At 39.7% G+C, this 18,897-nt stretch overlaps 1 long non-coding RNA gene across 1 annotated transcript in view; it reads right to left on the bottom strand.

Annotated features, from left to right (window-relative positions):
• Positions 1–4,005: 4,005 nt before the first annotated feature.
• Positions 4,006–18,897, bottom strand: part of LOC148224440 (uncharacterized) — a 29,003-nt gene continuing 14,111 nt past the window's right edge. The window contains exons 2-4 of the long non-coding RNA XR_015802897.1: positions 12,414–12,558; positions 8,059–8,111; positions 4,006–7,343 (exon numbers count right to left, since the gene is read on the bottom strand). This is a non-coding gene — a long non-coding RNA (uncharacterized LOC148224440). The remainder of the gene's footprint in view (positions 7,344–8,058; positions 8,112–12,413; positions 12,559–18,897) is intronic.

The following is an 18,897-nucleotide window of genomic DNA, read 5'->3' as shown; positions in this document are numbered from 1 at the left end:
GAGAGGCTGCAAGTACCACCCTGCCAACGCTGAGAAAAAGGAAGAGTGCACTCTCTCGTACATCTGTGTGTTTGCTGTCTGCACGTGATTCCCATCACTGCCACATTCAGGGGTCTCTCTGCAGCAGGTGAGTGTTAATTAAACTGATCCCAGCTTTTATGTGTCTAGCTGATAAGGTAGGCTGGCAGTGCTCTAAATTTAGATTCATCAGGAGCTGTTTGAGAAGACAAATACAGACAGAGCTGTGCTGAGGTATCCTGTGGCAGCACCTCCACTCACAAAATGGCATCAGTGCATGGCAAATGGGCTGAATGAGCAGCACAGGACAGCCTTGCTAAGCAGTGTGGTTTTATGTCAATAGTATCAACTGGTCAAGCCTTGAACAGTTACACTCCCATGGTGGATTGTGTGGATTGTGTCCAGAAATGGAAAATGCAGGGAATGGAACTGTTTTAACTGGGTAAATTATAGAAAAGTAAAAACTCACCCCAAACAAACAAAATAACAAACACACACACATACACCCCTCCATCGATTGAAAATCTTGACTTTTGCCTGAGATTAACTTTTTTACTATGTTTGCCTGAGATAAATTTTGACCTTTTTCCTGATCAGTTGTGTCAATAATTTAAAATATGACCTGGGGAGAGGTGGTTGTATCTTGTGGTTTTTTTCAGAAGGGGTATCTGCTGATGTCCACTCACTATAGTGCTTACATCAGTTTTGTGGAGCACCAAAGGCTGTGTGTCATAGGTGGTTTCTGCAGACTGAATTTACTGAATGTCCCTCACATTCTACCCCGTCTTGAGCACCCAGTCTGTGGTCCTTGTAGAGGCTGTCTGGAGAAGAGTGATGTGGAAATACAAGTTAATGAGACGAAGAAAAAGCAGTGGGAAGGCAGAACATGAAAGTTGTGACAGAGGGGCAGGGGGCTTGTGCATACTCCCTTGTATGCTTTACTGGAAACTAAGTAGCTTAAAGTTTCCAGAAAGAGTCAGCAAGTAAGTTTGATAAATGCAGTCGGCTGTCCTTGTAAATCTGGTCTTTGACATCAGAGATAATGGAGTTTCTGTAGGATTTGAGTATCCAGACACTTTTTCTCTTCTTTGGTACTCCTTTGGCACTGTTTTTAGAAGTATTTGTACCTATGGATTTTTACCAGTACTTCTTTCAGACTGCACCAAAATCCTGACCTTTCATGTTACCTACCCTTTCTCTTCTGTTCAAAAATGACCTATTGTTTGAACAGGAAAGGTTATTTTTTAATGTAACCTGATCTGTAGCATTATGTTAATCTGTTACAAATTGAGTTTTTTCATACATTTTCACATTTCAGAATTTCTACTAAAGCCTGTAATTATTACAGCTCTAATTATTCCATCATTTAAACACTTTTATTTCCATTTTGGCATAATTGGCTACTTGATTGTAAAATACTTTCTTTATGACTGTGTTTTCCTTGATAGGGTCCTCTGACCCTCACCCAAGAAAAAGATGTTTTTCCTTTCCTCGTTACTGCAATTACATCAGAAAACGCTAGCTCGCTGAATGATGTAAATGTCAGTGAATATTGTTCTCTAGAAATCCATTTCTCCCTTTTCCATCCACAAGCAAAAGTTAGTTGTTTGCTTGAAGGGATTTGAATTTCACATCAGCAAGAACTCTGAGTGCCAAATCACCCTGATGTGCAGGACTTGTTTAACGCACTGCTGCTGAAGGATTGAACTGCTGTCAGATCCCGATATGGGGACATCTGTGCAGGCCAGGACATGGGGACAGAGGCATATATGTGGAGATCACAGAATGGGGACATCTGTGACATGGGGATATCTGTGCAGATCACAAAGCGGGGAGATCTGTGTCCCTTTACAGCAGCTGAGGATCTGATCCACATCCATGTCCATGTGTGTGCGCTGGTCGGGACAGGTCAACAAAAGACCTGGGTTCTGTGAGCTGTATATTTACCAACTGGAAAGCCATTTAATTCCTCAGGAAATTATGTTTTTCTGTTTGTTTAAAACAATCTATGGGAAATAGTAAAGGTGTGAAGTAAAGGACAAAGGTTTGATAAACAGCCTGTGTGGCTGACAGCTTTTTCTGCATGGTCCCTACAGGGCAGAACCCTCTTGTTGGAAAGAATCAAATCCTAACCCACTGGTTTGAGGATATTTCCCTGAAATCAGTGAGGAAAGAAAGAAAAGCAAGCAATTTAGGGGGAAAAATGGTCTGGAAAAGAAGGGTAAGCCCTTTCCTCAGAGTCTTCTCTCAAAACACATTTTCAGAGTGAGTAGACAGGATTCATTGCACCATGCCATCATAAAGAAAACATTAAACTGACCATAGAAATTGCACCCTGAAATTGCCTCTTTCTTTTCAGTGATTATAAAAGACAATGTCCAGCTACTAGCACCAGCTCAGACCTCTTCACTGCAGAATCTCAGGTTAGATGGTGGGCCTCTCCCCTTGCTATGGACACTTGCTGGTAATGGGCAGAGGATTGTGCTATGTTATTCCCCTTCTGTCAAGGATCCCAATATCTTTAGGTCACCTGGAGCAGATTATGATGTAGCACCACTTTATTTTATAATGTTGGCTGCCTTATACATTATTCATGGGAACAGTAACATACAGTGCACGATTTAAAGGTGGTAATTGCTCATCTGTATATTCTAGGGAATCACCCTGCTATTTAAAATACTCTGAAGCTCCCAAGCAAAATCTATTTTTTCTCTCAACTGGAAACAGACTGGCTGATAAATGTATAATTGCTGTGGCATGCCAAGAGATGCTTTAGCTGACAGGAATATTGTGATAGTAGAGGCAGAAATTCAACACTGTATCTTAAATATAGGGCACACATTTCCATCTAATCTGAAGCCCAGAAATAAAGAGAGTAAGGTTTGGAATAGCTCATATTTTTTGCTCATGTGAAATTGAATCATGAAATTATAGAATAGTTTGTGTTGGAAAGGACCTTTAAGGGTCACCTAGTCCCAATCCCCCTTCAATTCAACATCTTGAACTGGAATAGGTTGCTCAGAGCCCCTTGCTTGCACTCCTTATAGTGCTAAAGGTGTTAAAAGCAGTGTTACCACCCGCCTGAGTAAAGTAAGCAGGGATTTATGGCACCCGCCAAGCCCTGGGAAATTTTGGTTGTGATAAGGTTTCAGTCTTTCAAGTGGAACTGGGGGTCATTTCTGGCAGGAGCAGAACCACTGGAGACTACTGAGAATGTCATAGTCTTTGGGAGAAACCTGACCTTGTGGAAAGTGGACATGGAAACTAGGACAGGCTGTGAGCAATTTTATTTCTTTGTGTCGTGCTGGCTGTGGGTTTTGTCACTGTGCTAACTAGCCAGGTCAGTGAGGCACACAGGGACATGAGATGACAGAGCTATCCTTTGGCACACCACAACATAAAGCAAGGCCTTGCAGGCACTTTGAAGGAAAAAAAAGTATTTTATGTATTATATGAATACATAAAATCATACTCAAATTAGTCCTATTTCTTTGAAACTGGAGGCAGCACTTCTTGCATGAGCCTGCTGCACTATTACTGATCCCCAGCTGCAAAGCTCCTGGTTTTATCTCCACTCCCTCACGTGGACTGAAGAGTTGGTTTCCTCAAGCAGCCTTATTGCACCTCAGGCTGCTCCTGTCCATCCCTTCCAGCTGCTCAGGGCAGCAATCTGCAGGAGGAAATACAAGAACAAGAGTGGGATGCTTTGTCCCTTATCAGGCAGCAAGGGAAGAGACCAGTCAGGACAGTGATCACTACCATGAGGGCAGCAACCAAACCCAAATTGAAGAAGGGCATCAGATCTTAGGACTAAAAAAAAAAAAAAAATCACAGAACAAAACCTTTTCAATAAATAGACTATTTTTATTAAGCAGTGTAGACACAGTGTACAGTGTAGACAATAATGACTAAATTAAGTCATATGGAGTAAGTGACCCTGTAGTCACTTGCTAATTATAATTCTCGGCTGTCTGTTCTGGGAAATAAACTAATTTCCATTCTTGCAGGAATCAAAGACAGTTGTATGTAAAGCAGAAATGCATCTACCTGCAGCCACAGAAGAAGCTATCTGAGGATAAGAGTTTACAGATAGCTGCAGCACTCCTGGCTGTGGCAAAACCAGGGGGAGATTTGAAACGGGAGAAGTTAGAAACCAGCATGACATCCTGGAGATTAACAGGTCTTTTTCTGTTTATTGCTGAGGCATGAAGAGCATTGCAGGTATGCAGGGAGTTCTATTGGTGCTGCTGCTGTAATTCCCAAACTCCCTGGTAAAAGAAAAACCTGGGCTGCGTGTAGTTGAACTCTAGCTAAGAAGGGCCATCGAGTACTGCCAGAATATATCATGAGGGCTGCTTTTACAGGATTTCTGACTGCCATATATCTAGTGCTGCTGAAAACTTCTGTGCACTTTTCCATTTTCTCACAAATCTACTTTCCCTCCCACAGTAGCTCATGAGGAATTAATGAAATAGTTTACCTGTAGCTGCAGGCTGTGACTTGGGGTTCTGCATTTACCTCCCAACTCTGCTGCTTTATTAGGTCCTGTGTAACATATTGGTTTTGGCTTGGATAGAGTTAATTTTCTTCTTAGTTGGTACTGTGTTTTGGATTCAGTAGGAAAATCATGTTGATAACACACTGGTGCTTCAGTTTTTGCTCAGCAGTGTTTATCCTGTCAGGGCCTTTTTGGCTTCCCATACTCTGCCATCAAGCAGGTGCCCAAGAAGCCATAAGGAAACATGGCCAGGGTGGGTGAACTGGCCAAAAGGTGTTCTGTACAACAGAATGTCACATTCAGTACATAAACCAGGGGGAATTGGTTGGGAAAGGCTAATTGCTGCTCAGGGATGAGCTGGGCATCAGTCAGAGTGCGGTGAGAAATTGTATGGTGCATCACTTGTTTCCTTGAGTTCTACTCCTCTCCCTCTCTGCTCATTACTATTATTTTTATTATTATGATTATTTTTATTATTATTATTATGATTCTCATTAAAATATTTTATTTTGTTTCAGTTATTATATTGTTCTTATTTCTACCCATGAGTTTTTCTTTCTGATTCTCCTCACTGGGGCTGGGGGGTGACTGAGTGAGTGGCTGCACGGTACTTTGTTGCTGAGGTTAAACATCTGATTTGTCTAATTTCAAGAAAACACAACAGAGACACAATATCTTTGAAATTCATACTGTTTTGTTAAATCTCCTTAAAATAGTGGCCTCCAGGTTATTGAGGATGGGACAGAAGACACAATAGACCTTCTGTGAGCCTTCTCTCCTCAGGAAAGCCAGCTAAAAATTACACTTTCTGGTTTTGCTATTGCTCCTGATGTTTAAAAGATGCAGTTTCAATCTTTGATCCCAATTCTGATTCCAAATGCAGCACTGGACAGAGGAACAGTTCCACTGTTTTTATTGCAGTGACTAAATTTTCACATCAGTAGCTGAGATCATAAACTTTTCCTTCCTATTTACTGGTAACTATTTTCTCTATTTTACTGTGACCTTAAAAGAAAAAAAATATTTTAAGATACTTTGAATGGTGGTTTTAATGATGTTAAAGTATAGTTACAGTTATTTTTGCTGCTCCCATCCTGCAGACATGAGTAGAGGGAGTTATTACAGTTATATAAAAATCTTTTACATGAGATGGCACCTTTGGGGTCAAGAGGACTTTCATGGGCATTTGCAATACAGCCAACAGCAATGTGACTTTTATGATAATGCAATTATGTTGCTATTTGTGAATGAAAATAGCAATCTCCTGTTTGCTGAGATCAAATGTCAGATCTCAGGAGGGGTATTTCACAGACCCCAAGCTTGTCAGCAGTCACCTAAAAAAGAAATTAATGCTGTAGACATCAAGACTTCTAAAAAAAACCCTGAAAACCCCCAACAAATAACACTGTATCTTTGGCAAGGTGATATTAACTTAACACCACTACTCTTTATTTTAAAATTCCATTAATTTTTTTTACTAGAGAAATAAAAAGACTCAGTGATCAGAGCATTACAGATTGGTTTGCAATATAAGGTGTTTATTAAGTCTCTGAAAGCCTTATCATCATATTAGGTCTTGCCATGAAACTTTCATGAAAATAAACTATTTGAACACTTTCCACTAAATGCCTTAAAGCAAATCCCTCGGTGATTTAAACCTAGACTTTGTACTCAGGAAAATAAAAAGTAAATTTTTCATCTGAATTTACCAGCGTTTACTAAAATGTTAATACAGCCTACTGAAAAATAGTTCTAACCTTTAATAATTTGTTGAGATATATAAAATCATACTGAAAAATATTGCAATTTTGAAAGCTGAATCACTAAAAGTTACTGATGGGTTTTGAACCTTTTCCTCTCTATTTTCAATGCCTCCCCTCTCAAGAGGGAAAAAAAATGTGCTCCAGAACAAAAGATTGAAATTTTCTGCATTCAGGCATAACAATGCTTCAACTAAACTGAAAATCTGCCAACCACTAGGTACATCAAAGAAACTTTAGACAAAATAAAAAATATTGTGTGAATTCACAGTGAAAAACATTTTTTGCTAGATAAGCCATGCACTGCTTCTTACCTCTTTACTAAGGTACTTTGATGAGGTACAGGAATAGGAGTTTTGTTTGCATTAGGTGACAGATCCGTGTCCCTGACCTTTCTGAGAAATCAGGATGATTTCTTGTTTACAGTCCACTAAAGACAACATTCATCTCCTCAGTCTCTCTGCTCCTTAGGACCTCATTGAAACAGTGCATCTTTAAAATAAATGACAAAATAGGAAGAAGATAAACACCATCTGATGTCTAGTTCAATCTGTATGCAAGATCGCTGAGTGCTGTGCCTGGCAGGAACATGAATGGGCCGATGATATTGAAGCAATCTCACGTTCACCCAGGGATGAGCACAGAGCCTGTTCCTGACAAGCCTCCTCAAAGTCTCCAGAGGCAGCCCTACCACCTGCCTGCCAGACCTCAGAAAGCTGATGGCCATGTGTTTGCTAGCAAAAAATGTGCTGTTCACAGAACAAGGGCGCCCAGATTGTGAGTCCTAATTACTGAGAAACCTTCAGGGGCTGCGCCTTCATAGCAAATGACTGGATGAATGGATCAAGGGAATGAAGCATCTGGCAATGGCTCTGCACTTGTACACTGCTGGTAGCTCCAGCCCTTCCCTTGGGATTAGACTTTCCAGTCCCTTGGAGGAAAATGTCCCGCTTGTGTGTGGTGTGATGCTGTCCATGGTGCTGATCACTGGCGGCGCTGGGTCCTCGAGTCCCCCGATGGCTGAAAGTCCCACTGGCAGCCTCCAGGCAGAGCTTCCAGGCTGGTGCCTACGGAACAAATCTGCTGTGATCGCACCAAAATTGCACCAATGTGCAGGAAGTTGGGGTAATCCCTTCAAAAAAAACCCAAAGGCCTCAATGCAAAGACAGATAGAGATGAACTTGAAAGCATTTATGATGTCATCTAGAATATATTTACTCGTATGATCTTAAGGTGCTCTGGCTAACTGGAGAATAAAACCTCATATTAAAAACCTAATCTATCTTTTTGTATCTTTTCCCAGTAGCAAACAGGTTTATTTTTAACATTTTTTACCTTGTGTAATTAATTAACATAATATGGCCTATTTGTCAAATCATATGAAAGTAAAAATTACTTGTGTTAGGCCCTCACAGGGTTTTTAGACTAAGAGGTAAGCTTCAGCTAGAAGTATCTCTAGGAAAAAACCCTCATTTTTATATTGAAGTCATGGACTGCATATTTTGCCATCTACTAAAAACAACTGATTGTATAGATTTCGTTTTATGTCCTCATAGAATCAGTAACTCAGAATCTTTATTTGGAAAAAAAAAAGTTCCTTTCCTCTACTGCCACAAATTCTGACTCAGCAATACGAACTACATTGAGTGCAGCTATTTCTATTTATTCAACTCAATCAAGCCTAATTTTTGTGGATATTTCCTAGCTGAGCTAAAGCATTTCTACGAGTTATTATTTAGGCTGATGTAAACCAAACAGACATTAGTGAAGTTTACCACTCACTCTGTCGCAGTTAAATGAGAGCAAATTTCTTCAGCACAACTCAGGATGTAAAGCTGTTGAAGAGAAAATACAGGAGAACTCATCATTAAAAAGAATAAAATAGGAAGAGAGAAAAAGAATGTCTGAGCCTTAATGCTGACACTTGTTTCTAACATGGGATGCTAACCTTTTGATATCTCAACCCTGACCCTACCCTCTGGTTTATACATGTTTTCCTACTGACAGGGGTGAGTGCAGCTGAAAATGAAACTGTGCATATAGATTAATTAAAGAGTAATTCCTTTTAAAATGAAGAAAATCGCAGTTATAATTAATTAATCTGTAAGTGAGGATTGTGTCCTGCAATTTCAGCCCAAGTTATCTCATAGCATTCCTGACACTTGAAATAAATGGAACGCCAAATAAGAATATATACTTTTACAGAGTACTTGTTTAAGAAAAACAAAATGAGAAAAGATGTAGATCTCTCTTTTGGATCTAAAATAGTCTACATTTGGAGCCTTTCTGGTCCTCACAGGACCTGCTGTGACAGGAGGTGAGTTTGTGACGGAGTTCACACAGGTTCAGAGGTGCCTGGTTGTGCAAAAAGTGGTAGAAAAGGTCAAGGTGCTTCTGCATCAAGTACTATCCAGTTTCCACTGTTGTGGGCACTGGAGAAACTTAGGTAGGCTGCCTTTCACTCATAAATTGATGTACTTATTCCACAGTGACCAGCTGCAAGCACCCTATGTAAGCAATCAGGTTCTCAGCATTTGCCTCCTTCTCCCCTCACATTTCAGTCTCAGCTGTACCTGCTTTATCCATCCACATTGCTTCTGGATCTCTTAATCTCATCAGAAAATCACCAGGACTTGATGATTCCCCTCACTCCATCAGTCTCCTACAGTTTCTGGCTGCTTTCTTCACAACACTTAGCAAGAGCCAGCTGAGGCATTCAGATCATGCAGGCTCCAGCACTGGAGTTGCATAGTCTTGGGAGAAGGGACTGCAGAGGGGGAAAAAAAACCTCCTTATTTCCTTTAATAATGATAAGAAAACTGCTCATTCTTTATCCTGATGACAAAGCCACTAACTTAAGGGCATAAGCAGTGCTCTATTGGGTCTTTTTGCCCAGGACCACATCTTCAGCAGCAGAAAACAGTGAATCCCTGGGGAAAAATAACAGAGCAAGGTGGGGATACTGGCAACTACCTCTGGGATTTTCTTGCAGGCATATGTATCTTAGGGATCTCAAAACTTAATAGTGTATAAATGGTGTCACTTTTTTTTCATTAACTCGTTTCTATTTGTTACCTTTTCAGCTATAACAATTATATATTATATACGAGGTGAAAGAAGTACTTGTTTTGTTAAAATCCGTTGAGCTCAATTAGCAAATGTGTCTGTGTTCCTGTATTAGTAAAAAGAGGAAGCTATTCCTGTCCGTTTCACCCATGCTATTGTTGATTTTTCTGAATTTTGAATTCCCAGTCAGCCTAAGTTTAGTTTAGTTGAGTCATAATGGTCATAACAAGGAGAAAAAGAAAAATCTGTGAGCAAAGAGCTCTGGAGGGTTGTATTTGTCTTTCCTCCCACAACCCCTCTCTCTGCCAAAAGAGAGAGTCCTCCACCAAGCATGACTGCCACTGCCCAGCCAGAGAGGAGAAACTGGACTAGACAATTAAAGCTACTTTTACCCTTGCTACGTCTAATATGTCAAAAGAAAAAAATGATTTACCATTGCTCTAAATTTAATTCTGTAATGCACTTGAATAATCCGAAACCACTGTAGCAAATTAAAAAAAAAATTCCAAATGGTAATTACTCATCTCCTGTTGGTCAAAACAGTTATTTTTCCCAAAAAACCTGAAGTTTTCAAATTGTATTTTCATTCTTATATATAACAATTTTCAGTTTGAACTTCTGTGCAATTTTCTACTGTCTTTTCACTTCATAATTTCAACATTTGATTAAAAGTTTCACAGATTTTTCTTATTTTAATGTTATTCTTCATCACTTAGTGATACAGTATTTGTGGTATTTTGAAACAAAATATAACTTGAGAGACACTACAATTTGTATTTACACCTAGGGTTAGGCACAAATTGTTAAGGGCAATTATTGCAGCATTCTTGATTCAAAAATTTTTATCTCCTTTTCATAGCTGAAAAAAATTCCTACATTTGTCAATGTAAAAAAGTGCACAAGTTAAGAAATGCTTTTTAATTAGAATATCAGACTGTGGTGGCCTTTGGTACAGTAATGAATCTTGCTTTTCTCAAGTAATTACTTTTATATTTTGATTTGTCTTCCTTTCTTTTTTTTTTCTGCTGCTTTAAAGTTGTTTCTTTTTATGAGGATTAATATTTGCCAACTTGTTTTAAAGCAAATTTTCTTTGTGCTAATATTATTATTTAGTATTACTCTGTCTTAAGGCAGCCTTAATTAGAAGTGCAAATTTGTTTTGCAGGCAACATCAAATGTAGAGCTTCAATACTCAAAACATAGTTATTCTCACGTGTAAAGTTTGGGATTTCTTTAGAAGACTTTGACTTAGGTATTTACAATACAATCCAACCAGGTAGCTTCAGCTGTCCAGCAGTTCTATAAATATAAACATGCAATTGTCTCAGTGTGCACTAATGGACAAATTCTTCCTGACGTTATATTGAGTGTAAGGAATTTGTGCAAGGCATTCAAATCTATCTGAAGGGTTATTTATGCTTTGCTTTGCTGTGTGCTATTGATAGCACAGCTGGGCAGGATTTGATCTTAATGATATAAGAAATCACTGTGCCTCTCAAGTCAAACACATTTCTAGGGGCAATCATTTGCAGCAAGAATACAGCTGGGCTTCTGTCCAGCTTGAGTCCCATGCTGGTTCTTCTCAGTGCTGACAGCTGGAAATACCCACTGTGGGGCCCAGCTCACCTCCCTAGAGCTGAGATATCTAGCTCAGACTTGTATCTAGACCCCCACTGTGGCCAAAGGGGAGAGAAAGAGAGATTCCTGCAGGCAAGGATCTGCCCATTTGTCTTAGACACCAGTTTTCAGTGAGGATAAATTCCAGGCTGGAACTGAGAACTGGTGAATCTGACACTAAAGGATGGAAGCAAGAAGTCACAACTCTACAATGGTTTTTAATAAAACCACTACTACAGACAGCACTGAGGTCATGTCCAAGTACTCATACATAGCAATGTTGGAGTCTGTGGTGCTACCTCCTGCCCTTCTTTGCCTGAAAGACTGAGAACTTGAGGGACTTGGAATAAATACAATTTATTTGTTTTAAGCATGTAAGAAGACTTACATTCTTCTGAGATGTAAGGTATAAATGCATTTTCCATACTGTTCCAGATACAGAGAAACATGAACAAACGTGAGTTTTAAGATAGAAAATGTGCCATAAGCTAAGGAAAAGGTGGAAGAAACACTCTTCAACTTTACTTCATTACCTAATGAGGTCACAAAAGGAAAAAAAACAAAACTCTGATTTGTGGTGCTGGATTAATCTCATCTGTCTTTGGGGTTGAATATTGTTCAGGGTGCAGACACTGAATTTAAGTCTCCCCACACAAGTGTCCAGAGGCTTATCTAGCAGCTAAGCTCATGCTGCAGTCAGCAGCTCAGCTGGGAACTCTTAAATGAATGAGATTGAAAGACTGCCACATATACTTGCTAAAAATAAACATTTATAGGCACAGTTTTTGGAGCCTGTGACTTTTTTTCCTATATTTATACCATTATTGTCAGTATTTCTTTCCAATGTATCTGCAGTTAAAGAAGGCAGCCTGGGCATCATCTGAAGTTATTTGGCAGAGAGAATTAGATAAAGAGCTCTTTATTTTAGATTTGATACATCTTAGTGGTAGGTGGATGGGTGATCTGTGATTCTATGGTGCTACAAAAGAGACAACGAAGTGTGAAGAGGAAAAATCAGCAGAAAAAGGAAACAATTTCTGAATCATTCTATTTTAACTGCATTAATTCAGTGCCTGTGATTTCTCTTTTCCTATGACAATTAAGACATAAAGAGATATCTATAATGCATTCAATTTTGTTGCTAATTAAACAGAAGAAAACTTTCTTCCTGGAAGATGAGTACTTTTATTAGCAAAGACATGAAACTGTCTTAGCAGGAAGGCATAGGTGGGCCATGAGCCCTATGCTACAGTATTTGCCATATAATATATTATATGGCAAATATAATATAATGTAAAATACAATATAAAAATAATATAATATAATATATATTTCGTGTTTGCATTTTTATTATTATAACCCAACAATGACTGTGGTCATGCATACATGTTTAATAAAAATTAGCAATAACTTTTGTAACCTGAGGCTTGAAATGACAGTCCATAACGAGATACCTTTATTTGTTTTCCATGAGTCATAGCATTTATGCGGGGTTTGTTCTTCTCTTTTTCAATCAAAAGGAGCTTCCATAAAGTAATCTTTCACTAACATAGGCTGTAAGATGAAAGAAGAGGATATTCTGCCTGACTTCCAATTTCCCTGTTGCAAGAAAAATAAAGAAGTTGTTTGCATTAGGAGTGACAGTAGATGAGATTCATTTAATCATGAGATAAATCTTTCAAATTAAATATAACCTCAAGACACTCACTCTCTGAGGGAGTGAAACACAGAAAGCCTTAGGGAATAAATGTAACTATTCTTTAAAATGGTCAACCTTTTAGCAAGAGGCCACAGGCATTTTTTTGTGCCTATCATACCAAATCTTTTGCTGAAAGGCTCTGTTTGTTTCACCTTAAGGTCAGGTTTTAGTTTCCCATGTTGTCTTGCAGCTGAAAGCAGCAGTAGGAGCAGCAGTGATGAGTACAGCAAGTACAGCTCGAAACACGGCCCCGTGGGGGTCAAATAGGGAATCCTACTGCCACCTTCTAATTAGCAGAGCCAGCATGATAAATGGATGTCTCAGTCCAGCACCTCTCATTAACAACAAAGTGGAGCAGGATTTGAACGATCCTACTCAGTTCCACCTTCCCACGCTGTGTGCTCGCCTGCCCCCAGCTCACTGCTGGGATCAGCATGCTGGCTGGAGGTGCTTAAGGACCAATATTTCTATTATTCCTTTCCTGGATACTTATATAGGACAGTGAGGGTAGAAGGTACCATTTGGGATATAAGACCCTTCAAACATAATGTAAAATGCACTCCTTTAAGTCAACCACTCTTTTAAGTCAAAACTAATGCTGTGGGTTGCAATTTCCTAATCAGCCACTAAAAGACTGCAACAAGTACACTAATATGCTGAAGTGATTTTTTTTCATAAGATTGGCTTTCAAAGTCTTACTCAATGCCTTAACTTCTCTGCCTGTGGCTACAGGTTCACCTGTCACAAGCTTTAACACAGACGTCCTTCAGGCTATAAGTTCTTTGAGCAACCATGTTTTTGACCTAGAAAAAGCAAATCCAAACCTAAAGGACTTTGACAGACAATTCAGTGAATGTGCCTAGTAGAATCATCAGTAAACCCCTAACTGGAGCAAAATCAGGACATTAGCCATGTTACTCAGAGGGGAAAAAAATTGAAACACAAATATATCAAGCAACGTTATCTAAGGGTCATGTTCACAAACATTTCTCTATTTATGTTCTGCCTGAATTACAAGCATCTGCTCCTGCTGACTAAATAACTCATCTTCTGATGGTGGAAAAGTCTCTGTAATTTTAAAATCAATATTTCAAATAAGCAAGTATATTCTCACAAGAATCTCAGTTCTCTGTCTTTAAATGCAAGTGCAGAGAGAAAAGCTGCTTTTAAAGGAAAACAAGGAGATTTGACTGCCTTTAAGATGAAGCAGAAGAGGCTCTGAGGTAAAGCAGATGCAAGTTGGACAGTGTTGTGTGACACATTATCCCTGCCACTCCAGGCGTGCAGGCTGGCAGCTGTCCCAACCTGATACCAAATTAAATGCAGGAGGTGGCTGGGACAGGTCTGTTCTCCCATGCAAATACACACAGACAGCTTTTTTCTGCCCTTAGTCTGCCAGCCCTTCTTTCCCAGATAATGGTTCTGTTTTGCTTATGGGATCAATCCAAGCAAATTTCAGGCAGGTAGTGTGGCTGCAGGAGGCTGTGAGAGCACCTGTCCCTCTGCTGGGTAGCAGCAGGAATACAACCCCTTATCCTACGTGATCTGTACCTTCCTGGAGCCAACGGCATCCCTCCCCACTCTTAACATGCCAAAGCCCCAGAGGAAAGCTGCTGTGGCTGCAGGTTGTGCTGATGTGGATTTTATTCATTTTAATATAGAAATTTAATAAACCCACAGTTGATAAAGGTCTCCGGGGTCTCCTACTAAATGACTTATATGGTCAGGCAGGCAACCATTTATCACTGCAGAAATATCATCATGGGGACCACCAGCCAAAATTACACCCAGGCATTGCTGTTTCTCTCCAAAATAGCTGCAGTTCAGTCTTGTGGTGAGGTTGTGTGTGTAGCATAATGACACTTCTGCTCAAATGTCCTTGACCCAGCCTCCACACCAGATCTGCACAGGGGGCATTTAAAAAAAGATAACACTGCATCTGCAAAACAGAACATGATCTCTTCCTATCTTGACTCATTTGATGACAGTCCTGCTATTGCTGGCACTGCTTTAAAAGCCTGTTGGTTTTCTCTGTGCAAAAGGGAAAAAAACTTGAGAAAATAGTACAATTATAGTGAAAATCTTTCCTGACTTCTTGGAGTACTTATATTGCAATTACTTCAATTGAGTTTTACAATCATGATCAGTTTTAGTTCATTTGGCATAACCTTTTGATGGCTGTTTTTCAACTTAATGAAATTCTGTTTCAAATGCATTTTAAATTTGATTGGGAATAAACAAGGTCAAAAGTCTGCCAATAATGCTACTGTTAAAAGAAGTAACTTTGAACTGCATTTTATTTACGGAAATGATTACCTAGTGACCTTTTCTCAAACTGATTTTTCCCTTTTTCCTTTAGAATATTTTAACCAAAACATGTCTAAAAATCCTAATATTGACTTTAATTTCCCTTCAGATAAATGGTCTTCCAGTACACACAAGGTTTTTTAAAGTGTTTGCAACATGCTAGAAAGCATTATGAATTTTTTAAAAATCTTGTAAAATATAAACATTTCACTTTAGAATCCCACAAAATGGAGGCATACATGGATAATTTCATGAAGTATTTTATTTTTTCAACAGTTACTTATTGTAAATATTCTCTTCTTTGGTATTTTTATTAAGTGTTGAGGAAAAAAAATCTTTATCTAAAGTCAATTATTTTCTCTTGAAAAATGAACAGGAAATTAATTTTAAAAGAAAAATAACTCTTGTCTGCTTTCTCTGATGTCCTGCCCAAGGCACTGAAGACCTATTTTCTTTCCAGCCATGGCCAAAAGATTTAAATCTGAGAACTGAAAACTTCGGAGTCCTTTAAAAAGGCAGTGAATTTAAATCCACTTAGAGGAAAGGTTGTAACTCACATTAGGCTCTTGTCTCCAGCTACAGCAGGGGAGTTAGAAGACCCCTCTTTATGCAGGGCAGACAGACACCAACAGTCCAGTAGTGGTCTTGACTGGAGGAAAATGACATATTTCTTCATGCCTCCTTCTTCTCCTGCCAGAGGGCTCAGTGGTGACCTGTCATGAAGAGCCATCATTTTCTGCTCTTTTGGAGCCCATGGAGGAAGCAGGTCTCTACTTCTTTAGTAATGTTAACCATAGAACATTATTTTTCCATTGACTTAAGATCATTTTGCCTATGCAGAAAGTCTAAGTCATTAGCTGTGTGAAAAATGTGGGCTGGAGCATGTGTTTTCTCCTCCTACAGATTCTCCAATCTGAGAGAGAGCCAAATATATTGAATTGCTGCTGAATTTTTATTTATTCCAGAATAATTGTGAATAATTTTCCCTTAAGGTCAGACAAAACAGACAAATTAAAACAAATATACAAAAAAATTTTCAAACCTAGCCTGTTTTCATTTGTAGAGTGGTATAAAATATTAGTGTGACTATTTTTGATGCCAGGGATTCAGTTTCTAGTGTTAATGTATTTAATCCAAAGCCCAAGGACAGTTTCATCAAATAAAACAGGACTATTTATGCAGAAATGTCAAGAGGTGCCTGCATTACAGAAAATTGGGAACAAAGTCAAGTTCCTATAAATTTTTGAGTTATACTGTGGTACTTGCACTAGTCTTCCCCACTAATTAGCATGCAGGAATAATTCCATTTCAGAAGTTTGTTAAATTTATGTTTCACTGACTTCGTGCTGTATGAGCTGTGCCTGTGTACTTGCTTAGCAAAATGTTAAACACAATGAGATTAAAGAAGACCAAATGAAGATTCAGTACACCCTTTATTTAATTTAAACTTTACTTTTAGAGTTCTAATTCAAAGATTTGTTAAGATTTGACAAAAAGACCCCAAAGGATGCAAGCCTGGGCAGAAAGACCAGGAACAGCCTTACTGCCTTTTACAGTTGAGAAGGAGACAATGATTATGCTTAAATATTATTTATTGAAAACTGTCCTTGAATGGCAAGATGAGAAGAACAAGTAGAAACCGGAATGGAGGAAAGAACACATGCAATGAAGAGACCAAATTTGTCAGTGCAGGTGATGAAGCAGCTGCCAAGCAGCAGACCTAAGGCGAGGTACACCTGGGTCTCTGTTAAGTCTGTGTGGCAGGCAGTGTTGGGCCCTTCGATGCCTGGAGCAGCTGCCATCTGAGACTGTGACCCTTTCTCTGTAATCAGGGGCTGAGGATGCTCTACTGTAACAGTGTGTCTTAGGTTTCAATGCAAGATGTAACCACAAGTATGTATTCTATCACCACCTGTTGAAACCAAGTGGAGCAGTGTTCTTTATCTCTTCCATGACCCATCCCTCGTAACTCTGTTATGGGATATCCTCTGTTAATAAGCCAGCTGTTCAATCCAGGTGGGGCAGTTTTCCAGGGAGATATCTTCTTTTAATGGGCCACTGAGTCTCACTGCATGACTGATAAAATTACATCATCCCATTGTGAGATGTCCCACTCAGGGGGATGAGCCAAGCATTTCCTACGTAGATAAAAATCTGGATTTGGAACATCACAGCAGCCTTTTTCCACTGGATTCCCAGAGGAAGACCAGACCCATCTACACCACCACCAGTCCTTCAGAGGAAAACCGTACCCTTCTACAAGATCACTGCTTGAACAAAACCACATCTGTCAATCCAAGAAGACTGCAGCCACCATTTAATCAGACTGCTACCACCACCCCGACCAACAATAGGGTGTCAGGTTGTATTCTGACTGTCAGTGTTTTGGGTTTTTTTGTATTATTGTATTTTCATTTTAATTTTCTTACTAAGAGAACTGTTATTCCTATTCCCATATCTTTACCTGAGAGCTCCTTAATTTCAAAATTATAGTAATTTGGAGGGAGGAGATTTATATTTTCCATTTCAAGAGAGCCTCCTGCCTTCCTTAGCAGACACCTGTCTTTCAAACCAAGACAGTGCCCACAGCAGCAACATTGGAAGGCACAGCAGGAAGATTGGGCAGAACCCAGTGAGCTTTGAACCCCAGGCTGTAGTACCCAAGCTGGCCCTAAACAAATCCCACAGTGAGCTATTGCTACTGCCAGGGAACAGTGGAGCAGTGCTGCAGGACTCTCGTGGTGTACCTGGTTGTGAAGGGTCAGCAGATGGAGTTGTACCATGAACCAGGACCTACAATTGCTGGTACACCTTGTAGGACTGCAGTCCTGGGAGGCCTTGAGGAAACACGAGACTACTTGTTAATTCTCTGTTCCATATCATGGCACTTAAAAACAAAAGTAAAGCAAAACAGCCTACACCACCCTTCCTCTAGATGATCTCTACCCAGACACCCAGTCCCACTCTGCTCTCAGTGGCTTTCTCTCCGAATGGCTTGCTCTGCAGCATAAAAGCCCCTGCAGATTTTGGCCCTGTGTCTCTGAACAAGGAGTTCATCAGCTGACAGCTGACGCAGATTTCTTTTACCTTAGGCAATTTTCCAGCCTCCACATTCTGGAGCACAGCTCTGAGGAAGAGACTGAAGTGAACAAACAGTCTGTTCTTCTCTTGTGTTCCTTGGAAGATGGGTTTCGAATCCTACAGAATTGGTCCAGTCTTGGCCTGTCAGTCTGATCAGCAATAGGATACCAGAACACTGCTGGGACCACCCCACAGCAGGGACGATACACAAGCAGGGAGCCATGGACCAGCATCCCTGTTTGTGGAGTACTTCTGGAGATGTGCCAGCAAAGTCATTAGTGTTATGTCCTGTGCAATGAAAGAAATTACCAACCTTGTGTATATTTGGCATACACCTTGTCAAGGACACATTTTTGCCAAGGACATTGTCTAACTATAGCACTTGATGGAAGCTGCTGACAAAGCTGTGTGCTTTGAAGGCTGTATCTTTTTTCCTCATGATGAATTGCAAGGAAGACCCCATCCGTTTAAGGAAGGCAGCTGGAACTGGGTCAGGATATCTGGCTGGGATAGGTTTTTTGTGTGTCAGTTTATGCTCTGCATCTCCATTATGTCTGTAATTGTGGACACTTGGTATACAGGATGCTTTCATACATGACCAATAATGTGTAAGGAAAAGCCACAAATTGTCTCACTAAAAGTAATTTTAAAGCCTGATTGTGAATCCAAGCAAAAATGATATTTTAGAAGTTTTTGAAGCAGTCGTTTAGTTTCTGTCATTGCTCTGCTACAGAGCTGTGCAGATGTTTGTAGTAGACACAAAAAAGGAAACGAGGGCAGACTGCACCAGAACATTTTAGAAGCCATTAATAAGACTTTATGTTGTTGTTCTGAAGGGCATTTTCTGCTGC

Source organism: Sturnus vulgaris, chromosome 3, assembly GCF_052056855.1.
Source record: "Sturnus vulgaris isolate bStuVul1 chromosome 3, bStuVul1.hap1, whole genome shotgun sequence".
In the NCBI taxonomy this organism is placed as follows: Eukaryota; Metazoa; Chordata; class Aves; order Passeriformes; family Sturnidae; genus Sturnus; species Sturnus vulgaris.
Note: the sequence above shows the minus strand (reverse complement) of the source record. Positions and strands in the feature narration are given on the sequence as shown.